This window comes from Hakea prostrata, chromosome 2 (genome assembly GCF_041222555.1).
Source record: "Hakea prostrata isolate BN-2017 chromosome 2, UWA_Hpros_2, whole genome shotgun sequence".
Taxonomy (NCBI): domain Eukaryota; kingdom Viridiplantae; phylum Streptophyta; class Magnoliopsida; order Proteales; family Proteaceae; genus Hakea; species Hakea prostrata.
The window spans coordinates 48,140,578-48,167,932 of NC_142601.1; the positions used below are offsets into that span (position 1 = coordinate 48,140,578).

A 27,355-nucleotide genomic window follows, 5' to 3' on the forward strand; every position below is an offset into this window, starting at 1 on the left:
CTCTTATAGGAACAAAAAGGATATTTTGGGATAAAGTAACACACAAAAAAAGGGGGCTGGAATCTTGCTTTGGGCCTTCTCAACTTGTATTTTATTTTACATTCAAGCTGTTGGTTATACTTGTTTTTGCTTTATTTTATAATAAAGGAGCCTATGAATTTGGGTGTATTGGGCGCAATTGGTGTTGTAGGGTTGAGTGTATGGTTTCTTTATGTGTTTGTGTATATTTTATTCATTCAATAAATAAATAAATAAAGTAAGATTCTTTTATTCAAAAATATATAAAAATGAAGATAACAAATCAATTTGGAGATGAGGAGAATAATTTTTTTGTATCACACAACATAAAAGGAAAAAGGGAAAAAAAAATCTTATAAAGAAATTAACAAGATGAGCTTTAAAATTTTTGATTATTGCCCATCAATACCCCAATGGCATAGTCATTGTGACTCTTAAACTATCATGACTCATGGTGTCGTTGTAACTATCAACATGCAACAAGCTTTCCATCTCGTGAGGGTTTCCCAAGTCCCATGTGTTGAAAACGGTTGAGGAATTTGCACAAACACTTGAACGATTGTTCTCACAATACTTCTTCAGAGCTTAAACGTACTAGAGGTACTTTCTTTAAGGTATTTTGACACTCCGAATTGTGCAACACAGGTTTCAAAAGTGTCTTCACCCCAAGATCAGTCAGCCAAAACCTTTAAGGTTGCACCCCAGAAAGGTGACTTAAGGTGTAATCAGGCTATGTTCACTTGCGGATACAAGGGGAGAGAGAGAGACAGAGAGGGAGGGAGGGAGGGGGGGGGGGGGGGGGGGAGGGGAGAGAGAGAGAGAGAGAGAGAGAGAAGGAGGAAATTTTGTGTTCAGAATGAACTCGAAAATGCATTTATATAGAGCCCCAAAGGCTGTGGGTGAAAGGGTAAGGTCATCTCTCTTAGTGAGGGTACCTATTTAGCTCAACTCCCTTCAGGAAGGTTCCTATCCAGTTGACCTCCTTATAGGAAAGTGCCTCTCTAATGGCATCCCCAAGTCCCAAGTCATATAGATTTATTAATATTAATATTAATATATATTTATATAATCATGGTAGGGTCACAACAGGGTTCAGGCTCGGTTCGTGTCACACAAATTAATATCACTTAGGCCCTTACTATATATAAACGATATAATTAGCTCCTCTCAACCCAAAGTGGGACTAAATAAAAACCATAGGATAAAAGACACAATTCAAACATATAAAAATATTAAATAATATTAAATAAGTTTTAAACATTTTACAACACCATGGATGTTTGTCATGTCTCCTCAAGCCCTCAAGCTCCATTGCTACTTCCTTCATTGATGGCCTTTCTTCTCCCCTTAACTCCTAAACATCTTCTTGCAAGCTCCATGACTTTGAAGATTTGCTCTTTGTTGCCCTCCCTCGACACTCGACCTTCCAATATCTCCCAGGCATTGTTATCCTTCATTGAAGTAACAAAATGCATAGCTAGATTCCTCTCAATTTCAGGTCTATCAAAACTGAGTGATGCTGCTCCGGTTAATAGTTCCACAAGAACCACACCAAAGCTATACACATCACTCTTTTCTGTTAATTGACTTGAGCAAAAGTACTCGGGATCCAAATACCCCAAAGTTCCTTGAACTAATGTACTCAACTGAGTTTTATCTATTGGAATCAACTTGGAAGCTCCAAAGTCTGCAACTTTTGTTGTAAAGTTATCATCCAAGAGAATGTTAGCAGACTTAATATCTCAATGAACAATAGGTGGTGAAGCTGCAGAATGCAAATATGCAAGAACCTTTGCTATCTCAGTAGCCATTTTCAAATGTGTTTTCCATGAAATTGATGACTTGCGCTCTTCATCATGGAGATGATGAGACAAGGTATTGTTGGTAACAAATTCATAAACTAGCAAAGGAACCTCCGTCTCAAAGCAACAACCCAATAGCTTCACCACATTTCTGTGATTAATTTGGGGGAGGATAACCACCTCATTTGTGAATTGTTCAACTTGACTTTTATCAACTAGTTTTGATTTCTTAACGGCAATGACTTTGTTATTGGCTTAGATTCCTTTGTACACAACACCATAGCCTCCTCGACCAATGATTTGGTTCTCAGCATAATTGTTAGTTGCCTTCTTTATTTCTTCCACTGTATAAAATGATAAGTTGATTTCAAACATATTATTTTATACGATTAATTTACTATATTTCCATGTGTTTACAATTGTTTTATATCAATTTACCCTTATATGATATGAAAATGAATATTTTGCACCCTTTCCTTTAATTTCTATAATTTTGGTGATTTTATATATTTCCTAACAAATTCTAATTAAGATTTATTACTTTTACGTGTAGGAGAGAATGAGTCCTTGCATGCTTCTATGTTTTATTTCCTATTTAGGATTTGATGAAAGAAGGGAAAAGAGGAAGAAGAATCCAATTCAAATAAGAAAGACAAATGAATCCCGTTTTTGAGTGTCTCTGTCTAGTTTTGATCAAGATCTTAATCGGATGGTCATTGGTGTCCGATCAAGCCAAATTTTGGAGGAGAGCTTCACGACTTCTTGGTCTTCAAATCCAACGGTGGGATTATGCATTGGAGATCTCTAAGTTAGTCCGATTTATACGTCAAAACACTCATTGGTTAAGTCAGATAAGAACTCTGAGTTTGATTCAAACTCGGAGTTTAATTAATCTATAAGAGGATAGAAAACTCCAGGAAGAGGGGGAGGACGTTTTTGGGAGCTTTGGAACGCCAGAGAGAACCTTTTTGGAGCTTTGGAGGAGCAGAGAGGTCGAACCAGAAGACGTTGGATGGCTTTGGTGAATAAGTTTTTCTTGTTGACCAAAAAAAAAAAAAAAAGTTTTTCTTGATCTTCTTTCAATGTTCTTGAACTCCTCTGTAATGTTTTTAATTTAGAGTATGAACTAATTTAGTTTTTCTAGGGATCAGATGTAGCCTATCTTTGAATTCCCACTCTTGACTTCATCTATATAATTTTGAATATTGTTTCCTTTGATTGAGTTTTTACTTTCTATTCTTCATGCTTTGGATTAATTGGTCACTAATCAACTGATTTGTTAATCATAATGAACTGAGAGGGGATTTATGTGTTTAGTTCATTGGAGTAAAAGGCATGAATTACATGTAGGATAGAGATATACTTACATGGTTTGTGTAGTTGTTACATGGGAATCCATAGAATTTAATGATTTCTCAGTTGTTGTAACTCACATAGAAATATAGTGGGTTAGTAATTGAGGGAATTTCTATTAGTATTCGAGAGAGACTAGTAGATAGAGAAGGGAATCTCGACTATCAATCAGGAAAATATTTCTCAAATTATAAAGAGGGATAAAAGGGTGTGAATGCTTAATTATAGTGAAATCTGACCCCTAGATTTTTAGTTATTAATAAATCTCAATTTGCATTATAGTCTAGAATAATTATCTTCCTTATTATTTGTTCAAATAAAATTGGTATAATTAATTTGGTACTTAATCTATAATCTTCGAGGGATCGATCTTTTATCATTATATTACTTGTTACGACAGCATACACTTGCATTGTTATTTTTCACAACAAGTTTTTGAGTATAAATTTTAGCGCTCTCCGTGGTTCATCCTTCATATAAAGGAAGTTGTTGCTTTAACAATAGACCTCCATTTTGCTTGAAGAATTTCTCATTGAGTTTGCTAACCTTCCTCTTCCAAAGTACCCAAAGCACCACCAAACTGCCAATAAGGAGAAGTAGGGAGCCTAATCCGGTACCTATAAAGTGGGAGAAATAAACATATTTATGAATCTTAGTCATAACACGGATGAAGCCTAGATCCTGTACTGAGGGTCCAAATATGGCCTTGATTTGGCAAACCTGCCTTATCCCACCTTGAGCCTAAATAGGTTTCGTGCTCTAAAATCTGGCCCTAGGAATGGTTTAAGGAAGGGGCCAAAGTAGCCCTAATCAGGCTTAGGACCGGGTAATGTTTTAGTGGTTGACTAAGGCTGGCCCTCTCAGCCTAGCTCAACCCTACCACTTTCTTGGTTAATTTTTCTTTTCTTTTTTCTTTTTTTAAAGAAAAAGTAAGTCAACAATATAGAGTTATACATTGTTTTACTATTTTGTGGTTAGGTAATAGTCTTAATACTGCGATAGGGTATTAGAGTCAAGGTTTGGATTTTAAAAGGCATGATCCAGCCCGACCGACCCTATTGCAGCCCTATTCTGCACTATGTAAGGGAATAAGGAACCTCTAGTGCTTATCACAAGGATTGTCGTGGCAGTATATATATTTTATATATAAGGGCAAATTATGTATAGACCCTCTACTACCCCTGAAAAGAAATCAATTACAAATACCCCATTACCATTAATATCATCATTCAGCTTTACTACTTACTTGACAGTAAGAGGGTATTTGTAATTGATTTCTTTTCAGGGGTAGTAAATATAATTGATGGTAGATGAGGTCTATATGTAATTTGCCCTATATATAATTGTATTTTCACAAAATACTAGACTATCACTTTCTTTTTATGAGTTTTGCTCTTCTAGTCCTATTTTTGACACCTCATTTGAGATTCTCAGATTGAAGTATACAAAAAATAATAGGGATCCATGTGTCACAAATGTGTAGTAAACAAGTCAGATAGCAATAATGGAGGTTTAGAACAGGATACCACCAAAGAGGGGGAAGGGGGTCATTTCAAAGTAAGGAAGATAGAGATTGACATAGAGAACTAGGCTATGCTACGCATGCCCATAATTTGCGACTGACAATAATTATAAGCCAACTTTTTATAATAAAACATCAGATAAGGTGGTTGTCCTTGGATGCAACAAGAATTGGCTTTGATATATAAGGAAAGTTTCTGAAATATTTGAAAGTGTAAATTTCATATGTGCCTCTTTTAAATAGCATAGTATAACGTTCCAACCTAGTTTTTAAAAATATCATATACCACACCCATTTTTATTCCCAAATATAAATTGGTCCTTTCAATTAAGTATGTTCTTGTTAAGTGATGACATTGTAACAAAGTATCATATGAGGTGGTTATCCCTGAGATGAAATTGGCTTTAATACATAAAAAATTTTCCAAAACATTTAAAGTGTAAATTTCCAATGCACCCCTTTCTACATAGCATAGCATAATGTTCCACCCTAGTTTTTGAAAAGATCATATACCAAACCCATTTTGATGCTCAAATATAAATTAGTCTTAGTTTATTCTCATTAAGAGATGACACTAGTAGGTTATATTGCACTTAATTCCTAAACTACCCTAGCTATGAAAAGAATGAGTTTTCACTTCTATAATTCCATGAGCTCATGATAACTTTATTGATGATGCGTGGTGTTGTTCTAAAGAGTTGATAGGTAATTAGATTTTCTTTATTATTTTAAAGTTAAAAATTGAATATGAATTTAAAGTAATAAATTAATAAAAGATCAAAAGTGGATGTTGATGTACTAAAGAGGGTAGGCATTTATATTTCTATTTTTAATAAATTTTTATTACTTTTTTTTTGGATAATATAAATATATATATATAAATATTTTTTTTGTTTGCCAACCCCGGTTTATAAATCGGTGGTTGACCACTTGGACCAATCCCCGTTGGTTATAAATTTCTTATTTACTCTAAAGTAAAAATATTTTTTTTGGTAAAGAAAGAATAGGCATTTAATGTTAATAAAATGTTCGATATATATGACCATTCAACCGCTTCCATGAAATACTTTTAACAAAAATATCATTCTTAATTTTAAAATTACCTGTCAAATGAAAAAAAAAAATTCAAATAATACCCTTCTATCACTAAAAAAAAGTTGATATAAAAAAATTCTAGATTTTGCAATTAGGTTGGCTTAGGAAAATGAGAAAAATGCTCTGAGTACAACTTGGTAGTGTGAGGTTGAGACGGAAGCTTTAAATAGGAAGAGCAGAAAAAAGATGTTCAAGGAAACTGGCTGTGTTAATAGAATCTGTGGGCAGTTAATTTTGCCGATGGTTTTAGTGAATGACATCCAAATGGTTCGTTTGGCTCAAAGCAACGAACGATCAAATGATCCTAACACTGATCGATGCATTACATCCTCAGTGGAAGGAATTCTCCTTTCAGTCCTCTTCGATTGATTCCATGGCTGCTGCTTCTTTCGGTCCTAATTGGTTCCTTCTTCCAGTGTGAATTGTAAAGTCTCCCTTTATTATTTTTGTTCTCATTATTGGGATTAAATTGAATTCCATTTATTCTGTTTCTGGGTTAGAATTTTTGATTCTGTTGGTGATTCAATGGAGACTTGGGTTTTTTTTCTCGTTGTTTTGTTGTTTTATCACAGGAAGCGGAAGCTTGCAGAGCTTGGATATCATCGTAGCGGCAAATGAAAGTCGTTTTGCTCAGGCTTGGTTCAAAATGAATTGGTTTGAGTTGCTTGAACTGTTTGGATTAGGTGGAAAAACCGGAGCTGTTCACTTAAGTTGTTTTAAATTGCACATGTTGATATTGTGTGGTGTGAATTTAATATTTCATGACTCCCTTCCATCTAGCCGTTCGTTGCTTGAAGCAGTGCCTACGAGGCACTGCTCCCAAGCAAAATCCGCACAGCACAGCCCTAGTAGCAAAGAAAAATTCGTGATTGTAGTGTGTGGCTCAAAAGAAGTCAGAGAGGATTATTACCTAAAGTGACCTATAATACTGGGAGTTGCTTTGGGATAAGAGTGCACTCAGTCTCATTTATCTTTCCATCTCCCTGATAACCATTTGGGCAAGAACAGTTGTAAGTCCCTGGTAGATTGGTGCACAAGGAACTATAGGTACATGGATTGGTATCTGGTATCTCACATTCATTTATGTTTGCATGCAAAAACTGAAGGCTATTAATTAGTTCAGTTCGTTAGATAGATGAGAAATTAGCTAGAGATTGAAATATGAGGGCATTTCATGGTTACCTTGGCATCCAATGTAGGGGTTTCCTTGATAACCTTGAGAGTAGTTGCAGCTATACCCAGCACCATTTTTGGAGAGACCGCAGATGGTGTTGCTGCTGCATGCGTAACTTGTTGGGTTATGAAAAACCCACCGAGGGAAAAAACCACGGGCAAGAGAGAAAACTCTGCTATAGATAAATAAATATACAAGAGGAAAGATTTTGGGATGAATTACATGTGGAGGGGGATGCATCCTTTTATAGCCTCTCCCCATCCTACCTTCTCCCACATCTACTTGAACTGGGACTAAAACTCTCAACAAACTCCCACTTCTTTTTCGATGTGGGATAACAACTCCCACTTCTACTAGATGTGGGACTAAGACTACACAACAATCTCCCACTTAGAGATTAGATTGAGAATCAATTAATCTTCACACCATTTTCTATCTTGTCACTACCATGCTGTCTACGTCTCTATCAAGCCATACAAGGATCTGTTCCAAATGAACTTGTCAGTGTTGATTGCCTTTGTCAATGCATCTGCTAGATTCTCTTTCGTGTGGATTTTCTGCATATCCATCCTTTCGTCTTCCACCACTTCACGAATAAAATGATATTGTACTTCTATGTGTTTTGTCCTGGAATGAAAAGCTGGATTCCTTGCAATGTGCAAGGCACTCTGACTGTCACAATACAAGAGAATCTTCTCGTATTTGTGCCCAAGTTCTTCCATGAATCTTCTTATCGAGATTGCTTTTTTACAAGCTTGTGTAGTTGCCATATACTTAGCTTCTATTGTAGACAGTGCTACAACTGTCTGTAGTTTAGATACCCAGCTCACAGCTCCTCCTGCAATTTTAAACACATAGCCGTAGTGGATCTCCTTTTATCAAGATCACTTGCAAAATCTTTCAATCCGATTTGTTCTCACAAGAAACCAAATCGTAGATATTCTCACCAAAGACTGATCTATTCCAAGATTCAAAATTTTAAAATCCAAGCTCATTGTTTTTTCTCAACCAATGAACTTGCCGGGGGAGTGTAAAGGATAAGCCTCTGAATTCAAATTCAAATTCAAATCCACCGTTACTAACTCTATCCTCGATTGATCTTATCTCCAACCCGATCAAGAAGAGTTTGAGTTATAGTTAAACAAGTTGTAGAGTTTGATTGTAAACAAGTTGTAATTCAAATTCAAATATTTGAATTGTAATTCAAATAATATTAATATAAATCTTCCACTCACTAATGTGTGTGGAAGAATTCTCTCTCAAACGAAATTCTAACTTGGTATTAGTTTTAATGGTCCGATATGTTGGCTAGTTTATAGCCCAGTCAAGCACCATAGAAACTCTGGAATAGCCTGATTCATCCACATCATTGGTGAAATTCAAGAGCTCGGATGTAGAGAAGTGATACTAGTTAGAATCGACGATGAAAACGGAGCTGCAAGGATTGAAATAATAAACTGAAGTGTGATTATTGTAGCTTGCAACAATTATTTGGTAGTCTTTGAAGCCCTTAGGAATGGAGGTTTGACAACAACCAGCAATGCTATCAATTCACCTGGGTTGGTACATAACATGGTGCAGCCATTGGTGAATTGTTTCCCACCAGAGCCATAGAGATATGCATGAGTCTCACAACCTAGAGTTGTGAATTTGATGTCAGTATTGGAGATACTGAAAGTGTTGTTAGCAAAACACTACTAGTATAGAAATGAGAATTAAGTTGGATTGCCCATTGCGTTGTAGCAATCTGTAGCTACATGGTTCCATACTCGCAGTTGGCCTTGCTGAAATGAAATATTTAGGGTTTCTGTGCTTCCCCTAAACATTTTTGGGGGTTTTTTTAATTTTTTTTTCCATTTTCCCCCAAAGCTTGGGTCTCTGTAACAATTGCTATTGCCAAAGCCAAACGGGTAGGGAACTGATTGGTTCCCGCAGGTATTCTGGCAACCAGGCTTTGCAATTGGGAAGGTTGATGTTGCTGCAGCAGCTGTTGTTGGAAACAAGAACTGGGTGAGAAAGAAGAGGAAGAATAGACAATTAAGCACCAGAAAAGGGCCACCCATGACTTGTTTTCTTGTTGCTTTTTGTTCTGTTTTGTGTTTCTACTTCATCTGCAAATGTTATGTTACTTGATGTTAGAACGTTCCCAATGTCCTGTACACACCATGTGTAACCTTCGATCAAAGAAACCTGCTTCTTATTTGAAGTCAAATGAACGGTCGAAATCCTACCCAAATTTAAATAATAAAAAAAAAAAGAACTGATGAAATGTTACCAAGAGAGAGAAAAAAAGAAAAAGAAAAAAAAAAGAAAAAAGTGAACTGAGGAAATCATAAAGAAATTATAAACCGACCTTAGAAGTTTGTGTATAGCCGTTGAGCCTTAAAACTACAAACCAACCTAAGAAATCTGTTTATACTATTACTATAATTAACCCATTTAATTTTCAAAATTTTTTTTTGGTGAAAAGGTGCTTTATATTAAACTAGGAAAGAAAAAAAAAAAAATTACAAGCGTTGGTAGCGTTTCCCACTAGCATCTTGGTGAACAAGTCCAACCAGAGGAGTTCGCATAACTTGCTAAAAAGTCAGCACAAAAGTTGGATTCTCTTACATGATGCGTGAATACACACCGATGGAATCCTAGTTTGATATCAAGGATATCTTCTACAATACCTCTTGCTGCCCATGGGCTTTGCATGCTCCCAATGAAGATTTGAATTGCAAGCTGTGAATCAGATTGGACCTGTATTTGTGGGTATCCATGATATGCTGCCCTTTGTAGCCCACATAATATTGCATTTAACTCCATGCGTAGAACATTAGAATCCTCACATTTCCTTGCCGTAGCGAACAGGACTTGGCCATCAGGATTTCTTCCAATCACACCATATCCACCACGGTTTCCCACAGCTGAACCATCGCAATTTATTGCGATCCAATTATCTGGAGGTTTAGTCCACTTATGCATCGAGATTGAACCATGCTTGAATTTAACCTTAATTTTCCATCGATGGAAGAAGTCCCTACTATGAGTGGAATCTTCTACAACTTTGGTGTGCATGAATCGATGACTTGTGTCGAAGATAATCCAAGCTAGGAGGGAGGGAGCAGAACTGTTCCGAAGTAATCACCATTAAATTCAAGATTATTTGGTAAAGTTAATATTTATGATTATTTGATTTACAAACATAAATAAATGTATTTGATATGATTTATGATCCTTATTTCTCATCAAATAAATCGATTTAAACATAGATTTATAAATAGATTAAGGATTGTTTATAATTTCTCATCATAAACAATAATTTTTGAGTTTTGTTTCTTCGGGTATCTTTAATGAACATGTGCAAAATTACTATTTAAGTAGTGGTTAAATGATAAAATCACTAAAAATTAGAACAAAATCTTGTCTTCTGTTCTTCAACCTCTACATTGCTCCCATCTTTGCTTTAACAATATTTTAGGGATATCAAAACTAGTCAAAACCAAAACTAAAGCCTATATATAGGTAAACCAAAACTAATCTAAAACAAACTGATTATACATAATGTATTATTCACCCAATGGTACGGAACCTTTTTCTTGTTATATAATATATTATGTCTAGTAGTAATCAAATGAAAATTGTTTGTCACTCGTAACTTGTTATCATAATCGATTATTCATAAATAAATCATATTAAACATAAATATTAATTATGCCAAAGAGAGCTAGGATATCAATTTATATAGATGTATTGCTTATGCATGGCCCAATGTTCATTGCGGCTTGAAGCATATCGTAGTTGGATTAGTTAAATGCTATTGATGAGGATAGTAATTCAATTTTCTTCACAATAGGGCGAGGAGACTTTTTGTCTTATCATGTGATTGTTGTATGTTTACATACAATTATATTAATCTCAGTAAAAGTTGCTCTAAGATGCACGTGGTTCTAAGAAAATACTAGATAAAAAGGATTTTGGTTATAGATTTCCTTATGACGGTATGAGATAAGGTGGTACTTGGGATATTTTGGATTGGGACACATTTTTACCATACCATGCTATAACAAATAAGTATGGTACGATATCTTTATTACCTATATATTTTAGCATATGGTACATCATACGACCAAAATGATATAAATCATCTATATTGTGTTGAATATTAGAACCGTTTCATACCAAATAAACATGGTATAATTATGGTATGACATATCTGCATTTGGTACCTATATGCATTGATCCCATAGTCTGATAATGAAGTCTACTCGTAACAACTTCAACCTCAGAGGTTTCATCTCAAAAATATAATATAGGTTTGAAACGCTATTTATTTATTTCATACAAATAATGTTAGCAATGATACTAATTAGTATTGAAATTTCCCAAGGTTGGTTATGCCCCACTCTTATTTAGTTGTATATTCTATATATATATATATATATATATATATATATATATATATATATATATATATATATATATATATATATATATATATATATATATATATATATATATATATATATATATATATATATATATATATTATTTTTTTCAAAATAAGAATAGAGTTCAAACAAAACTTGCCATGGCTATGAAATTGTATATGCTAAGAACCGGATACGCAACATGATTATTTTTAGAAAGTAAGAAGAGTTTCATGATGGATAAATTAAACTAAATATGCTTTCATCTCCTGAGTTTTTTCGCTAAAAGGGTCATTATATTAAGCGAAGAAGAAATATTAAAAATACATCAATTAATACCTTATAAGGAACCAACCTCTCTTACCCGCAACAACTGTTGCCCCCAATACACCATTCCTCACTGGTTCCTACTCAAATTAGAAAACCATTAACTCATAAAACAAAATCTAGGACGTCTAGAGGCATCCACATCAAGTTCATTAAGGATTGAAACTGACCAAGGAATGTTAATATCAAAAGTTCCTGACCTAGCTGCCGAATTTGCCAAAAAATCTGCCACTGTATTAGTTTCACGATAGCAATGTGAAATCTTCCAATCTATAGTCAGCAAATATTCTTATAACTCTCTCCACATATGAAAGATATACCAAGGTATTTTCTTCTGTTGTATTAAAGTCACCATAGCTTTTGAATCACTTTCTACCAAAAGCTTTGTAATTTGTAAATGCGTTGCCCAACGTAATCCGTGAATGAAACTTTCTAATTCAGCCTCAAAGTTGGTTTTAACATCTAAAAAAATATTGAAATTGAAAACCACCGCAGCAACTTCATTTCGAAATACTCCTCCACCGCTAGACCTTCCTGGATTGCCTAAAGAAGACTCATCAATATTTAGTTTTACCCATACTGCAGCAGGAGGACACCAAAAAATTTATTGTGGAGGAGCAGCACTAAAGACGGAGAAGTGAAGGCCCAATCTTCTTGCATCCGAAAAAATGGTAGGAGTTACTTTTCTCCCATCCATTTTAAAGCCAAACTGTACTAAGTTTGAAAAAATTAAACTCACCACCTCATCAGTCCTGAAATTTAAATTTTCAAACCGGATTTGATTGTGGACCATCCAAAGAAAGTATAAAAGCAAACAACATCCATTAATCCAAGCAGTCTGTAAAGGAGACTGTGAAGCCTGATGTTTCCAAGCCTTGAACGACTCTACAATTGAATATTTTACTGTCCAGATATAACCAAACTTTGCTGCAAAAGCTTCTCCACATCCACGTGAAAATGAGCAGTGAAGAAAGAGATGTCTTATGTCCTCTGAAGCTTTACCACATAGATTACAACGAGATGCTAGCATTATCCCTTTTCGAGTCAACAAGGCATTAACAGGTAGCCTATCATGAAAAAATCTCCAACAGAAAACTTGTTGTCGGGGCCGCAAAGAAGTCTTCCAAATACTTTTTGCCTATTCTAGTTGTTCTCCTTTTTTACGATAGAGATCCTATACCGATAGAAAACTAAACTCTCCCCCCACCGAACTTTGCCAATGACAAACATCAACAAAACCAGCATAAGGAACATGATATAATATAATAAGAGAGATTACCTCTTGAAATTTGGCATTGTCCACTGACAAAAATCTCCACTCCCTTAACTGTAAACAATCAGCAACATTCAATTTCAAATGACCCGCTAGATCCAGAGGAATACCAACATAATCTGCAATGGTAAAATTCCCCAACCATCTGTTAAACCAGAAATTTATATTCTGACCATCTCCAATTGACCACCGTTCATGAGCTTGAATAAAACCCTAAACCTTCCTCAATCCCAACATCAAAGATGACTGCTGCCCATAAATCTTTAAATTTCCCCTTTAAAAAGTGAGCAAAACTAGAGTGTTTATGTTTAATTATCCAAGCCAACTTGCATAAGGAAACAAAATTGACATCTCTTAATCTCCGAATACCCAAACCACCCTCACATTTTGGAGTACATAGTTTTGCCCAAGACACTGTAACCTTCTTCACAGCCTTTATACTCCTTGTCCAAATGAAGTTATGCATTAAAGCCTCTGCTTGAGAAATAATAGAGCTAGGCCACCAGTACACTGAAAAATTATGAATCGACATATTAGAGATGACTGAACGTACCAGCTCCACTCTACCTGCCAAAGATAACAGTTTTCCACACCACCCTTGTAGCCGATTCTTAATCTTTTCTAAAACTGGTAGCAATCTGACACGAGTAACTCTTCCTTTAAAAATATCTACCCCCAGATATCGAGTAGGAAAGAGAGCAATGAGGATATTTAATATGTCCATAATTTTCTATTTCCGACTAGGAGGCACACGTCCAAGAAAAAGCTTACTCTTCTCCAAATTGATATGTTGACCCGAAAATTCTTGATACTTCGATAAGAAAATTTTCAAAGCTTTAACATAACATAAAAAAACATTTAAAAAATAAAAATATCATCAGCATACATCAGTACGGAAGGAACTTCTACTCCCCTAGGACTTGACAAAGCTCTCAATCTACCAGCAGCTATCAAAGAATGAAGGCCCCTGCATAGTACCTCTTCTGTAAGAAGAAAAAGAAGAGGAGATAAAGGGTCCCCTTGTCGAAGCCCTTTCTCAACTCCAAAGAATCCAACTGGTCCCCCATTCAATAAAACTGAGATTCTAGTAGTCTGAAGCATCTCATGAATCCAACTAACCCATCTATTTGAAAATCCGAAAGCCTTCAAGACTAAGAATAAAAACTCCCATGATAGAGTATCATAAGTCTTCATAATATCAATCTTAATTCCCATTTCTCCCCCTCTAATAGAAGAATGTAAAACATTTGTAAGTTCGGAAGCTACAACAATATTTTCAGAAATTATCTTACCTTTTTGGAAAGCTCCTTGCTCCTCAGAAATAAGCTTAGGCAAAAGATGACTCAGCCGAGAAGCCATTATTTTTGACAATGCTTTGCAAAAAAAATTTCCTATACAAAGAGGCCAAAATTTGTCCAGTGTAGCTGCATTCTCCACCTTGGGAACTAAAGTGAGGAAACAATTATTTACCCCTTTTGGAAGTTTCCCTTTTCGAAAGAAGGATCGAACTGCAGCCCCAAAATCGGTAGTAACAATATCCTAGCATTTGCAGAAAAAAGTTCCCGAAAAGCCATATGGTCCTGGAGAACTGTCAGGATCTAGGTCCCATACCACTCCTTTGATCTCCTCATTAGAAGGCAAACCTTCAAGTAATAAACAATCATCATCCATCAGCATTTTTGGAATCACAGAGATAGCATTTGGGTGACCCAAGTAGGAACTAGTTTTATGATAGTTTTCAAAGTAAGTTACCACATAATCTTGAAATTCAACTTAACTTGATGTCCTAGTGTCATCCATTCTTCACAAAGATTTAATAGAGTTTTTATTCCTTCGAAGTTTAGTAGAGAGATGGAAAAATTTTGAATTCTTATCTCCCTCCTAACCTTTGCTTTTTGCCGAAGAAGAGAGTCCAGACGATCCATTGCTTGTACAAGTTTTGACTTCAAGAAAGCCTCTTGATCAAAATATTCATCTGTCATATCAAGTTGATCAATATTAGTTTGAAAGCATTCTAGATCTTTCTCCGCTTGCTGTACTTCAATAAAAAGATTAGGAAATGTCATTTTTGCCCAGGCTTTAAGACGCTGCTTAACATTCTTCAATCTCTATGCTAGTACAAAAATGGGATCACCAACAATCGGTTCCACCCAAGCCAAACGAACCACCTCCAAAAAAGAATCGTTAGTCATCCAAAAACTATTGAACTTGAAAGGAGAGTTTACTGGTTTGACACCTTTGTCAGCAAAGACACAAATCAGAGAGTGATCTGACGAGTGTGTCGGAAGAGTGATCTGTTTAGAATCACCAAATAACTCTAACCATCTGGCATTGAAGAAACTTCTATCAAGGACCGAACGAACATTACCAACTTTGTGTTGATTTGATCATGTAAATTTCCTACCTGAAGATGGAACTTCAAAAAGCTCAGAAGCATCAATGGTAGCCTAAAAATCAGGTGCTGCACCCAGCTGGAATCTGCTTGAACCCCTCCTTATAGACACCCATAACACTGCATTAAAGTCCCCCATAACAAAAAATGGTAAGTTGGACAAAGGGAGAGCAATAAGATCCTCCCAAAGCCGTCTGCGATCAGATCTATCACAACAAGCATGAACCATTGATAAACCAAATTGCACACCTTGCCATTGAATTGAAGAGAGAGTTGTTGGTTAGATGAAGAGAGAACAGAGGGCCGCTACAACTCTCTTTTCCAAAAGACCCAAAGATTTGGAACTTTCTCCAGCCGAAAATTATACACAAAATTAGAAAAATATCCTAATCTATTAATAAAGAGAATTGGGCACTTACTGACATCCACTTTTGGTTCAGCGACACAAAAAGTGTCTGGTTAATGAGTCATTAACAGCTTTTTCAGGGCCCTCCTACCAGACGCATTACCAATGCCGCGAATATTCCAAAAGAAAAGCTTCATATCAACAGTTACAGAGTAGCACTTTCCTCTCCCAATGAGAGGCTCTTATTTACTGTAGACACTTTCCCTAAAGCAACATCTACCTTCTTGAATTCCTCTGCCAACAAGCCATTTTTACTTGTGGCCACTTTCTTCACTGCATGAGCCTTCCTAGGACGACCAGGCTTCCGACGAGGAGAGCCTTCAGCCCTCATTGAGATAGAAGACGGAGGAGGAGGAACAACTTCCAATTGCAGCGTTCCATCATTTTCAAATCTGGCCGAACTCTTCTGGGCCCCACTAGAGTCCAACGCATTCTCCCTAGTTGCCATGTCAGCCCCTAAGAATTCTCTCTAAAATACCTTCCTTCCTTGGTCGAATCTCTTAGTGCATTTGCAGCATTGGGTCCCACCAATGAATCCCCCAAAGTAAGGTTTTCAAGTTGAATAGAACTCTTACCCGTAGCATGAACTGTTTGAAATTCAAAATGCTTGGCCGAATCACACCCTTCATTCTTATCATTGGGTCCCACAAATGAATCCCCCAAAGTAGGGTTTTCAATTTGAATAGAAGTCTTACCCGCAACATGGACATTTTGAAATTCAAAATGCTTATGCTTGGCCGAATCACACCCTTCATTCCTATCATTGGGTCCTACCAATGAATCCCCCAAAGTAGGGTTTTCAATTTGAATAGAAGTCTTACCCGCAACATGGACATTTGAAATTCAAAATGCTTGGCCGAATCACAATCTTCAATCTTTTCTTCGGGTCCCACTAGTGAACTCTCCAAAGGAGAGTTACCAATTAACTTAGAACACTTATCTGCATCTAAGGATTTTTGAAATTCAAAATTTGTGGCCGAACCAATAACACACCATTTTGAAAATCAAAACCATCATCCAATTGAAGGTTTCCATGAGATTTAGAACTCTTATCCGCATTAAGGATCTTTTGAAGTTCAAAAGGGTCGCTGTCCTGAGTAGGAGTCGAAGAAGAATGATTCCTAGAAGAGTCCTTACCCAAAACCAACACCTCAATAGCAGAAACCCCTTGATTTAAAAAAGATTTAACTAAATTCTCATTGGCCGACGAAGAGTCCACCAGCCCTGCCTCCACTAAAGCCACATGAACCACTTGAGAGGACGAATTACTCTCACCCTCAAACTCCAGCGTCTTTGCAATACTAATAGAATTAGGACCTTCATTCAGAACATCATCTTCATGCGCCAAGTGATGAGGAATAAACTTCTCTTTAGCCGAAGGAATATTAGAATTGCAATTTTTGCCCAAATGACCTTCTCGATTGCATCGAAAACATCTTTGAATTCCATCCTCATAGATCACCTTTTGAATGAAGCTGAAAACACGTGTAGAACCAGGTTGAAGGCGCTCTATTTGAACTTCAGACACTCGCTCAGCTTCCAATTCTAATTCCACCAGAATTCTTGCGTAATGTCTTACAGAACCAAGACGAGTACGACGGTCTAAAGAAACAGGACGACCTACCGTCTTAGCAATAGAAAGTAATACCTTGGCATGCCAGTATTCAAGAGGAAGATCAGGGAAGCGAATCCAAACCAGTTTGGCAGACGGTTGAAGAGCATGAATGTTAAAATTTGGACGCAAACGTTGGAATCGAATAAGTTGATTGCCAATATTCTAGACACCTCTTCTCCAAACTTCTGACAAATCTTCCTCACATCTAAATTGAAAAATCATGAAACCCTTCCCCAGGGAATGTAAAGAAACTCCTTGTTTCAGTTTCCATGATTTAAAAGCCAGATCACGTAAAGCATCCATTGTTGTCTGACGAAAGTTTGCCCTCCCAATCAAGGAGAAACGAAATTGAGTACGCTGCAACTCGTACTCAGTTTGAGGAATAACAATACACCGATAAGATCCAACCTGCATAGGGGATGGGAGGGAATCAATCTCAGGCATAATGGAAGTCCCTACCACCCCAGCGAAAGATCTCCCACCGTCCATCTTCTGAGAGAAGCCATTACCAGCCCTTTCCGAAGACCTATGCGCACCATCTTTCTCTAGAGTTTCTCTCTCCTCCATCATGGAGGCACTCCTCATCTCCTGAGTTATTCTCAAATATTAGTAGCATTTTGAAATAAATCAAACTATCAGTCAAACCTCTTATAGATAGTGAATCTTTGTTAACAAGTGTCTAGTGTTCCCTTTTTAACAAAAAAGAAAAGAAAAAAAAAAAAAAAAGAAAAAAAAGAAAAAAAGAAGAAGAGAGAATTAGTTTTTTTTTTTTTAAATTAAAATACTTTTCTATTCCTAGCAAAATTTCACATGCATAAGCACGTGGTTTTTATTATTTCTTGAAATAATTTAAGAATATAATGTTTCCTTTAGAAGAAGAATAGATTAAGGATCAAGGGTCAACTTATTCCTTTTCCTTAATAGGTTTTAAATTATCATGAGTTATAATGTTGATTGATATGATAATTGTTTAGGAATTATGTTTTTTTTCTTTCTTTTTTAAAAGGCTTTTTTGAAAATATAATATTGGGAGGATTTTTGAGGTGGGATGAAATACAATGAGATTTTGTGTGCATGTGTGTGTGAATAATATTTATAGGAGAGAATAAGGGAAGTGGGCGAAAAGACATAAGATTTAAGATACCAGGATGTTAGTTGAAGAGGTGTACCTCTTAAAAGAACCTGTTAAAAATAGGTGGGTCCTTTTGTTAGTGATGTGATTCAATGAATATTATAGAGAAGTGGCTTGAAAGGGTTTGTTCAATGAGAAAAACGTGTATTGTTTTGGAGAAAGCGTATTTTAGTCGAATGAAAGATTTGCCATTACTTTTGAGGTTTTAATAATATATTGAGAAAAACATCCTCTGTTGTCTACAATAGTGCACATATATGCCAAATAATTGGCTAAGAAAGCAAATAAACTACAAGGCTATTTCGGACTTTTCAAATTTAAAACCAAGCTTTAAATCTCTGCCTATTATTTGGCATATGTATGTACAACAGAGGATTTTTTTTTCTTGATATATAGTAGCATGATATGATATGATGATAAAATAAATGCACATATAAGCATTAATCCCTACGTAGGGTAGCAAGGTTATCTTGTGCAGTCGTTTTTATTGTTGCAAATTGTGCATAACTAGGATGGATTTTCCTCCCATCAAAGATACTACATATTTAAAATTTTAAATGATTGACTTTGATTTTTAATTTCTCTTCCCTCTTATAGGAACAAAAAGGATTTTTTGGGATAAAGTTTTACAAAAAAAAAGGGGGGGGTAGAACCTTGCTTTGGGCCTTCTCAACTTGTATGTTATTTTACGTTCGGGCTCTTGGTTATACTTGTTTTTGCTTTATTTTATGATAAAGGAGCCAATGAATTTGGGTGTATTGGGCACAATTGGTGTTCTAGGGTTGAGTGTATGGTTCTTCTATGTGTGCGCATGTTTTATTCATTCAATAAATAAATAAATAAAGTTAGATTCTTTTATTCAAATAATAATAATAATAATAATAATAATAATAATAATAATAAAGATAACAAATCAATTTGGAGATGAGGGGAATAATTGTTCTGTATCACATAGCATAAAAGGAAAAAGAAAAATCTTATAAAGAAAAAAAAGGAGCTTAAAAAATTTAGGATTATTGCCCATCAATACCCCATGACATAGTCATTGTACCTCCCAAACTATCATGACTCATGGTATTGTTGTGACTATCAACATGCGACTATCTTTCCATCTATTGAGGGTTTTCCAAGTCCAATTGATGTTTGTCATATCTCCTCAAGCCCTCAAGCTCCATTGCTACTTCCTTCATTGTTGGCCTTTCTTCCCCCTTAACTCCTACACATCTTCTTGCAAGCTCCATGACTTTGAAGATTTGCTCTTTGTTGCCCTCCCTCGACACTCGACCTTCCAATATCTCCCAGGCATTGTTATCCTTCATTGAAGTAACAAAATGCATAGCTAGATTCCTCTCAATTTCAGGTCTATCAAAACTGAGTGCTGCTTTTCCGGTTAATAGTTCCACAAGAACCACGCCAAAGCTATACACATCACTCTTTTCAGTTAATTGACTTGAGCAAAAGTACTCGGGATCCAAATACCCCAAAGTTCCTTGAACTAATGTACTCAGCTGAGTTTTATCTATTGGAATCAACTTGGAAGCTCCAAAGTCTGCAACTTTTGCTGTAAAGTTATCATCCAAGAGAATGTTAGCAGACTTAATATCTCTATGAACAATAGGTGGTGAAGTTGCAGAATGCAAATATGCAAGAACCTCTGCTATCTCAGTAGCCATTTTCAAACGTGTTTTCCATGAAATTGATGACTTGCACTCTTCGTCATGGAGATGATGGGACAAGGTATTGTTGGTAACAAATTCATAAACTAGCAAAGGAACCTCCGTCTCAAAGCAACAACCCAATAGCTTCACCACATTTATGTGATTAATTTGGGAGAGGATAACCACCTCATTTATGAATTGCTCAACTTGACTTTTATCAACTAGTCTTGATTTCTTAATGGCAACGATTTTGTTGTTGGCTAAGGTTCCTTTGTACACAACACCATAGCCTCCTCGACCAATGATTTGTCTCTCAGCATAATTGTTAGTTGCCTTCTTTATTTCTTCCACTGTATAAATTTTAGCACTCTCTGTGGTTCCTCCTTCATATAAAGGAAGTTGTTGCTTTAACAATAGACCTCCATTTTGCTTGAAGAATTTCTCCTTGAGTTTGCTAACCTTCCTCTTCAAAAGTACCCAGAGCACCACCAAACTGCCAATAAGGAGAAGTAGGAATCCTAATCCGGTACCTATAAAGTGGGAGAAAAAAACATATTTATGAATCTTAGTCATAACACAAATAGAGCCTAGATCCTGTATTGGGGTGGGGTTACAAATTTGGCCTTGATTGGCCAAACTTGCCTTAGCTCACCTTGAGTCTAAGTAGGTTTCGTGCTCAAAAATCTGGCCCCAAGAGTGGTTTAAGTGAGGGGCCAAAGTAGCATTGATTAGGCTAAGTATTGGGTAATGTTTTAGTGGTTTTGACTAGGGCTGGCCCTCTCAGCCTAGCTCAACCCTACCACTTTCTAGGGATTTTTTTTTCCTGAAGCAAAAGTAGGGCAACAATATGGAGTTATGCATTGTTTTACTATTTTGTTGTTAGGGTAACAGTCCTAGTACTGCGATGGGTATTAGAGTCAAGGTTTGGATTTTAAAAAGCACGATCCACCCTGGCCCTTGCAGCCCTATTCTGCACTATGTAAGGGAATAAGGAACCCCTCTGTGCTTATCACAAGGGTTGTCATGATAGTATGTATGTTATATATATAAGGGAAAATTACGTAAAGACCCCTAAAATTGCAATCAATTACATCTACTACCCCTAAAAAGAAATCAATTACAAAAAAACCCCTTACCGTTAATATCATCATTCAGCTTTACTACTTACTTGACAGGAAGAGGGTATTTGTAATTGATTTCCTTTCAGGGGTAATAGATGTAATTGATGGTAAATACATGGGGTCTATCTATAATTTTTGCTATATATAATTGTACTAACAAAATACTAGACTATCACATTCTTTTTATGGGCTTTGCTCTTCTAGTCTATTTTTGACACCTCATTTGAGATTCACAGATTGAAGTATATAAAAAATAATAGGGACCCATGCATCATGAGGTGTAGAATGGGATACCACCAAAGAGGGGGTCATTTCAAAGTGAGGAAGATAGAGATTGACATAGGGGAACTAGGTATGCTACACATGCCCATACTTTCCAAATGACTATGCCAATTTTTTATAATAAAACATCATATAAGGTGGTTGTCCTGGGATATTACAAAAATTGGTTTTGATATATAAGGAAAGTTTCCAAAATATTTAAAAGTGTAAATTTCATACAACCCTCTTTTTACGTAGCATAGTATAAGGTTTCAACATAATTTTTATGAATATCATATACCTCACCCATTTTGATTCCCAAATATAAATTAGTCCTTTCAATTAATATATTATTGTTAAGTGATGCCACTGTTACAAAATATCATATGAGGTGGTTATCCCTGGATACGATGAAATTGGCTTTGATACATAAAAGAAAGTTTCCAAAACATTTAAAGTGTAAATTTCCAATGCACCCCCTTTTTACATAGCATACCATAATGTTCCACCCTAGTTTTTGAAAAGATTATTTACCACACCCATTTGATGCTCAAATATAAATTAGTCTTTTCAGTTAGTATATTTTTGTTAAGAGATGACACTAGTAAGCTATATTGCACTTAATTCCTAAGCTGCCCAAGCTATGAAAAGAATAAGTTTTCACTTCTATAATTCCATGATATTGATGAGATTGATATCATAGTGGGTGGTGTTGTTCAAAAGATCAAAAGTGGATGTTGATGTTCTAAGGATAGGCATTTATATTTCTATTTTTAATAAAACAAAAATTTTGGTAATATAAATTTCTTATTTACTCTAAAAAAAAAAAACATTTAGCATTATTAATAAAATGCTGATATATATGACCATTCAACCGCTTCTATGAAAAACTTTTAACAAAAATATCATTCGTAAATTACTTGTCTGGGAAAAAAAAAAAAAAAAAAAAATTCAAATGATACCATTATATCACTGAAAAAAGTTGATATAAAAAAGTTCGAAATTTTTGCAATTATGTTGGCTTAGGAAAGGAAGTCTTTTTGTCTCTCTTCTCACGTTTTAAGTTAGGACTGTTAGGTTTACCCCAAAAAAATAAAAAAATAAGTGTTTTTATTTTTGGGAGGTTAAAGCACTATTAGTTTGAAGGCTGCAGTTTATATTTTAAAAAACATAAAAATGGTGAAACATTATATTATGTTACTGAAATGGAGGTTGCACGCATAAGCAGTAGCCTAATAATGATTGCAGCAGAGCAAAATTTCCAAGATATAAGTGTTTGGAGTAAATAACCTCAAGGCTTTGCAAATAGGCTTAGGTAGGGTGGAGCTTTTTAAAACCTTGAGCTGACTCTAGGTACCATTAATCCTAATCTGATGATATAAGGTCAGGTGCTTGGTTGGGTAAATAGAAACAATCAACCAATTAATGAATATAAGTTACCAAAACATCTTATAGGGTTGCAGGAATCGACTAGGCCGGACTAAGTCAAACACTCAATCTTGACTGAGCCTCTTACCCTGATGAGACAAGATTAGCCACTCAATCGGGTCAATAGAAACAATCAACTAATAATTATACATTTACTAAATATATCTTATAAAGTGGTAAGACCAGGTTAAACACTCAATCTTGGCCCTAGTCCGAAGCGTCCTTGACCTAACCCTAACCAGTGGTTCAAAATTTTGGGCTTTAAGGCCTTTTCTTGCTTTGGGTAGACTATTGCGGATTTGAGTAATTACGATAAAACTTTCGAGTGTGAATTATCTCCCTTGATGGAAAGCACTCTCTGCTCTCCCGAGGACCTTGCAACCACAAATCCTTCATTAATAAATGGGGCGCTATTCGCTAGTTATACTATTAGAATAATAAAAGTAGGAAAAAGAATTTAGATAAGAAAAGACTGTGGGACTCACAAGTAAAAAATAATAAAATATTTTAAAATTAAACTTCATCGCCCTTACCCTATGGACTTCTTGTAATTCGTGATCAATACCCGTCGCGTCAGCAAGATGATCCGAATTCCAAACATTCACGTTAGCGTCAAAAAGTTTGAGGTGCTTCCTAGTGTTTTTCTTTAAACTTTGTTTTTATTAGACATGATTGTAGGAATCTTTCTCATGTCGCGTGGCCATTTGGTTGCGATCTTGCGATTACTAAGGGTCTACCCGCACAACACAGCAGCAAACAAAAATTCGTGATTGTAGTGCGTGGTACGTTCAAAAGAAGTGAGATAGGATTATTACCTAATATGACCTGTAATATTGGGAAAGTGCACCCAGTCCCACTTATTTTTCCATCTCCTTGAAAAATACCCGGGCAAGAACAGCTGTAAGTCCCTGGTAGATTTGTGCACAAGGACTTGTACGTACATGGACTGATATGTGGTATCCAACATTCATCTATGTCTGCATGCAACAAATTAAGGCTATTAATTAGTTCAGTTCGTTAGATAGATGAGAAATTAGCTAGAGATTGAAATATGAGGGCGTTTCATCGTTACCTTGGCATCCAATATAGGGGTTTCCTTGATAACCTCGAGAGCAGTTGCAGCTATACCCAAGACCATTTTTGGATAGACCGCAGATGGTGTTGCTGCCGCATGCGTAACTGCTATCCTTGATAGCTTCTTCACAAGTTTGAATGGTCTGATTTGTTGTTGGCCAGTTTATGGCCCAGTCAAGCACCGTAGGAACTCTGGGATCGCCTGATTCATCCACATAGTTGGTGAAATTATAGAGATCGGATGTAGAGAAGTTGTACCAGGTATACTCGACGATGAAAACGTAGCTGCAAGGATTTAAATAATAAACTGAAGTGTGACTATTGAAGCTTCCAACAGTTACAGAGTAGTCCTTCAAGCCTTTTGGAATGGATGTCTGACAACAGCCAACGCCTGTGCAAGAACCGTTTGTCAAGTCATCTGGGCTGGTGCTTAGCATGTTGCAGCCACTGTAGAATTGATTCACACCAGTGCCACTGCTCAGATATGCATTAGTGTCACAACCTAGAGTTGTGAATTTGTTGTCCGTATCGGAGATGGTGAAGGCGTAGTTAGGCTGAATAATAAGATATACGGACGATTGATTAGTAGGATTGCCCTGCGAGTCGTAGCAATCTGTACCTACAAAGCTCAATACTCGCAGTTTGGCTGCTTTCTCAAATGAAATACTTAATATTTCTATCGTGCTTTCCCAGAACAGTTTTGGAGGGTTGTAATAAGTATCATTGCAGATTACCTCAAAGCTTGGGTCTCTGGAGCAATTGCTATCGCCGATGCCAAACGGGTAAGGAACTGATAGGTTCCCGCAGGTATCTTGGCATCCAGGCTTTGCAATTGGGAAGGGTGGTGTTGCTGCAGCAGCTGCTGCTGTTGAGAACAAGAACTGGGAAAGAAAGAAGAGGAAGAACAGGCAATTAAGCACCAGAAGAGAAGGGCCAGCCATGGCTCACTTTCTTGTTGCTTTTTGTTCTGTATTGTCTTTCTGCTTCATCTGCAATTTATATAAGTCCTTGAAGATGTTGAAGAATTAAATAATAGTATATTACTTACTTGGGATCTTTTCCAATTCCCTGCGCGTAACGGCATGTGAACCCCTTGAGCAGGGAAACGTGAAGGAAACTTCGGGACCTTTTTTTTCCTTGCGAAAAGGAATCTTCGATCTTGATTGATTGAATTGTATGCAGCCAGCTTAATCGCGGTCATCCAGCGGCAGGTTCCAAAGAGCGCCGCGTGTACGTTAGTAGACACTGATTGAAGGAGAAAGACAGAGGAAGGGTGAGTGAAGATGGGTTCACTCATTGTTTGGTTCAACCGATAAACCAAACTGAAAAACCAATTTAAACTCCTTTTCTATCATCCAACGATCAATACTTACGAAGGGCGGTGCTCTTTGGGAACCTGCCGCCGGATGACCGCCGGTACTATTCAAACTCCAAGGAAGAAATTATTATAGGGAAGGAGGTAGTTGAACGAACGTGTGAATCTCTTAGCTGAACATTTCTAAATATCGTCAATGGTGGGTTAGTTGAGCGGTTAAAAGCTTAGCTCCCATGGGGAGGTCTTGGATTAACACCTATCCGTCGGTATTTAGTTTCTAGTATTAAAAAAAAGCACCAATACCCAAAAAAAAAAAAATTCTAAATATCTACCATTAGATTTTGTGGGATTGTTTGATTACATGAGTCTAGAGATTTCAAATATCTAGAGATTTCAAATCTATAGATTTCAATCTATGGAGTTATAATTTATAAAATTAGATGTTTGGTTGTAGAATGAAATCTGTGGATTCATCCTAAAAAATTATTTGATCGACGTGATTTTTGTGAATGTGCAAATGTATAGCTTTTTTTGAAATCTTTGGATTTCACCCCTTACCCATAAATCTACAGATTCACGTTTTTAGTGTAAAAAGGTGAATCTCTAGATTTCATGAATCTAAAGATTTTTACCAAACGGGTATAATTCTCAGATTCATGAATCCAGAGATTTGAAATCTTTGGATTCATGTAACCAAACAGGTCCTAAACTAAATCTAAATCGTTCAACAATATTTTTAATTTTTCTCTTTTATTTTTGAGTTAGTTTGGTTAACCTTCTATCACCGATTGTCATTTAAATGACATTAAATTAAATAAAAAAATAAAAAAATAAAAACAACAACAGAACCTTTAATGTTAAACTTTTTATCACTGTCTCTTTGGAAACGATCAATGAATCTTTGGTTAATCATCAATGAATTTGTCATTTTGGTTCTTGAGTTTCTTCTCTGCTTTCTGTGAAATCGATTGTGATGGCTTCTAATATTTCTTCGTCTCTTCAATTGAATTTTACTGGTTCAAACTATTTGTTGTGGAGGATTCAGTTTTCTTCTCTTTTGAAAGGCGATGATCTCTTCTGCTAACATCGAGTAAAGGTTAGTTTTCAAAATGTATGAAATCAACAGAGAACCTTCAACTCAAGCTTTCAAAACCCCATTAAATCTGTTAAAACCGAATTAAGAACACGCCTGATACATGTGTCAAAGAACCCTAGAAAACCTCCTTTCCATGGAGGCAGAGGTTACTCAACTTTATTCAGTAAGTTAAAAAAAAAAAAAAAAAAAAAAGTGGCGAGTATTCAGTAAAATCAATCTACACATCTATGAGAAAAATCTTAAATTTGAACAAACGGTTCAGAATTAATTCTATAGATTTAACGATAAGATCTCAATGAGTGTTCAGTAAAATCAAATGGCTGAGTTTGGATTTTAAAATTTTTTTTTTGGTGTGTAATAAAGCGGTTTTTGAAAAATTGAATCCACAATTTTTCTACTAGAGATGAGATTCTCAATCATTCCACTATCCTTCCACTCCACTAAGAGGTGAGGTTTTTAAAAAGTATTATAATTACTGACCGTATGAGGATTGCGAAGCAAAATCAAAAGATTCAAAACTGAAGTGATAGGAGTTAGTCGGTCCCACTAATTACAATTATTCCTGGTTTCCACCTTCGTATGTCACGCGGTCAACACATTTCTACCCAAAAATCACGGTAAAGACATTTCTACCAAAAACACACGGTCAAGACATGCGTATTACATGTCGTGTCACAAGTCAAGTAGCACAAGTCAAGTAGCAAGATGGTACGCATAATTAATTTTGACTTTTATTCTTGACTTAGTAGTTTGAATTTAAATACTAACTACTTTGGAAAGCAAGATGGTAACGCATAATTAATTTTGAAATCTTGATGGATAAAAATGGAATTACACCATACTTTAAGAGAGGTACATGTAAAGTCCATTTAATAACT

General features: G+C 35.9%; 3 pseudogenes; all 3 read right to left on the minus strand.

The window, feature by feature from the left end:
* Positions 1-420: 420 nt before the first annotated feature.
* LOC149024576 (wall-associated receptor kinase 5-like) lies at positions 421-7,820 on the minus strand (annotated as a pseudogene).
* Positions 7,821-8,272: 452 nt separating this feature from the next.
* Positions 8,273-9,934, minus strand: LOC149024577 (wall-associated receptor kinase 2-like; annotated as a pseudogene).
* A 9,690-nt stretch (positions 9,935-19,624) lies between these two features.
* Positions 19,625-25,082, minus strand: LOC149024578 (wall-associated receptor kinase 2 pseudogene; annotated as a pseudogene).
* Between the last annotated feature and the right edge of the window lie 2,273 nt (positions 25,083-27,355).